The following is a 3,421-nucleotide window of genomic DNA, read 5'->3' on the forward strand; positions in this document are numbered from 1 at the left end:
GGGGTCCTCAATGTGAAGATCAACCGTGGCAAGGCAAGTGGCTTGGGGGCATGCGCCAGTTGTCCCAGCATCTCCATCATGGTGAAGATATGGTCAACTTTTTGCTAAATGGCAAGGAACTGTGCAGGGTTAACCATTGTTTGATGCTAGGGCTCTCGAGGAGGAAAGCTACGAAGTGAGTAGATCCTCGAGATGGGGAATGGGCTCCAGAGCAATCGGATGTGTTCTTAGGCATGGTTGCTTTTAGTGCGCGAAAAGGGATTTGGGAAATGACTTTTTGTATGTTTCCTATCGATGGCGCCAATTTGATGTTGTCTGATATGAGGTGTTCCAAATTGATGACACAATCAGATAGTCCTACCAATTGGACGAGGCCGAGGTAGAAGGACGAATCTGTGCACCAAGATCTGCAACCAAGAGAAATGTTAGAGGCTTGAAGAGTTGTTCCTCGGGTAGGTACTCCAACACTCAAGTTAGTAGAATCGAGAATGATGTGGCCGGTCCGAGTAGGTTGAAATAGCACTGGTCCAAGTTGAAGAAATAGTGAAAAAGGTATTCAACGATTGTAGTCCCAAAAAGGTCCCTTACCTCAAGCGGGGAATACCTAATTATAGTTGGGTGTCCATATCCTAGATGGCTAGGGCTTCTGGGGTTATCGAGATAAAGGCATCCGTCGAAGTCTCTGGAGGTTTCCTTTTCGAGCGGAGTTTGCTTCTTTGTCCCTAGAGGATACTCTTTCTTAATTGTGCTCTTCTATTAAACGTGATACCAACATAGCCTAAAAAAGGATGCTGCAGAGATAACCACGTGGCATCCTTGGCCAACTAAACCATCATCCGAACAAGTAATTCACGAAATATAGAGCCTTTTATTTTATTTTTCTTTTCTTTTTATATTGTTTGGCAAAATCAAAATTTATTTTCTTCTCTCTTTCGTTTTAATTTTTCATCTCTATTTTATTTAATTAAGCATTTATATATCATTAATTCAGTATATAATACGAAGAAGAATTAAAAATAATAATAATAAATTTACTATACCTCTACATTGCGTAATGACCATGATGCCTCGTGCGGTGGTTACAATACCACCTCCACCCTTTATTCCAGGGGTAAAATTGGCATAAGAATTTAGAAGAGATCTAACGGTAAATCTGGCACGTGTGGTGTAGGAGAGGTCTTTCCTTCTCTGGCCTGGCCTGTAAATTTTTGTTTGGTTGCTTACCAGCTGGAGTTGGACGGTTGTAGAAAACTGGAAATTCCTTTCCACCCCACATGCCCTCATCGCCCCTCCCAAGTCCCAACAACTTCCACAGGAGATTCCAATTCCAAAGCTCTCTCCACTTTTAATATGTTTTTGTTATTAATCTTGTTTTAGTTCCGCTTTTCTTAATATTATTGCTTCTTCTTTTTCTTGAATATTTTATTTCTGCTGTCGTGCTTTTGGGTTCTATAAATTCCACTATCTACGCTCTTAAACGCCCTTCCCTTCTCCTTCCTTTCCTGTAATCTTGAATTATCTTTTTGTTTCCTCTTTTTTCCTTCTGCAGTTCTTCAGATAGATCTGAGGTTCTGGAGTTTTGCAGTGTCAATTCCTCTGTTTCCAAGGGTGGGGTGATCAGGAATGCTCTTGATGTTTGGAGTTCTGAATTGAAGGGTTGGTTTTGCTTTTCAGAACGAAGCTGAAGGCGCCCTTCTGCTGGATCTCTGCGAGTTCCTTGATTTGGGGCAAAGATCCTGTTTTTTGTTTTCAGATTACAGGGTTTATTTGCCTCTGATGTTGGTTTGCTGAATCTATAGCTGCTCTTTTGTTTTTCTAAAAATCAAAGTTTTCTTTTCTTCTCTTGGGTGTTCTCTTTTCTTTCTTGGCTTTTCTTCAAAGGTTTCAACGTTTCTGCGGAAGGTTGGAGTTTTGAATTTTGATACACTTATCCTACTACTTATATCTGTACGAGGAGCTCTCTTACCGCTACCTTGATGCTTAATATCTTGTTCTTGATGTTTCAGATTCATGTCTCCAATTCTCAGTGAAATCCTTCTCTCGGGGTTTATGATAAATTCGACACTGAGACGCAGGACCCATTTAGTTCAGTCGTTCTCTGTTGTATTCCTTTACTGGTTCTATGTTTTTTCATGAACTAATTTTCAAAATCTGATATATTATCTATTTATAGCTATATATTATTCCTACGAAATATCCTTAAATAATTAGTATCTGCTATCCGGGTCTTGCTTGTTGTGGTTCTATAAATCTAGTCCAATCAGAAAAATCTTTTTTTTTAATATTTTCTGAGGTTGTACTTTTAATCTCTCTACCGTGAATCTACCATGGCTTCATCAAGTGGGACTTCTTCAGGTTCTTCAGGGTCTTCAACGCTTCAGAACTCTGGTTCTGAGGAGGACCTCCGGCTTGCAATGGATCAAAGGAAACAGAAGAGAATGCTCTCGAACAGAGAGTCTGCGAGGCGATCGAGGATGCGGAAACAGAAGCACTTGGACGATCTCATGGCCCAAGTTGCTCAGCTCAGGAAAGAGAACAACCAGATCTTGACGAGTATCAACATCACCACCCAGCACTACTTGGCCATTGAGGCCGAGAATTCGATACTGAGGGCTCAAATGGGAGAGCTAAATCATAGATTACAGTCTCTGAACGAGATCATCCATTACCTGAGTCCAAACAATAGTGCTTTCGAGACTGAAGATCCTCAGATCAACACCGAAAGCCTCATGAACCCGTGGAATTCCATGTATCTGAATCAACCCATCATGGCTTCTGCAGACATTTTCCAGTACTGAACTCTTACTGGAGCTGGTCAATTGGTTGTTCTGCCGTCTCAGTTCATCAATCTCGTGAGCTTAGAGGCATAAAGGTCTTTTCTTAATTCTCTTCGGCCTGAGTAGAACAAAAAAAAAAAGAAAAGGATAATGAGAGAGTGGTGTGGTGGTAGAGGGATTTAGTGTTTGGGTTTTTGGCTTGTAAATGGGATAAAAGTAATTAAACATGGATCAGAGAGCTATATATGTAATTGGCCTCTATAAATAATATATCTTTTCACTCCCAACTATTCCATCACTGTTGATACTCTTGTTTTTTTTTTTTTTTTCTTTATGTTAGAAGGTTTAACTGCTGAATTATTGCCGTTGTTAATTCTATTTGAAGAAATATATTATCATTATTGGTGGTCATGCAATCATACGTCTTCTTGGAATTACGCATGATTGGACACATTAGGAGATGATTTTATTTTTAAGAAATCGGATGGTTGGTGCTTGTTCTTTTATTAAATTTGTTTGATCCAACTTCGGTATTTTATTGTAAACATAGGTAGGGGACGGCAAATGGTGTACAAAAATAAGCCAGCCTATTTGGACTGAAGCAAATTATGTTTAGTGAAACAGATTTCATTTCACACAGTTTA

At 39.7% G+C, this 3,421-nt stretch overlaps 1 pseudogene; it reads left to right on the forward strand.

Annotated features, from left to right (window-relative positions):
* Positions 1–1,443: 1,443 nt before the first annotated feature.
* On the forward strand, positions 1,444–3,064 carry LOC148876461 (bZIP transcription factor 44 pseudogene; annotated as a pseudogene).
* Positions 3,065–3,421: the final 357 nt, after the last annotated feature.

This window comes from Nelumbo lutea, chromosome 1, assembly GCF_056320005.1.
Source record: "Nelumbo lutea isolate HS-2025 chromosome 1, American lotus-T2T, whole genome shotgun sequence".
Classification (NCBI taxonomy): domain Eukaryota; kingdom Viridiplantae; phylum Streptophyta; class Magnoliopsida; order Proteales; family Nelumbonaceae; genus Nelumbo; species Nelumbo lutea.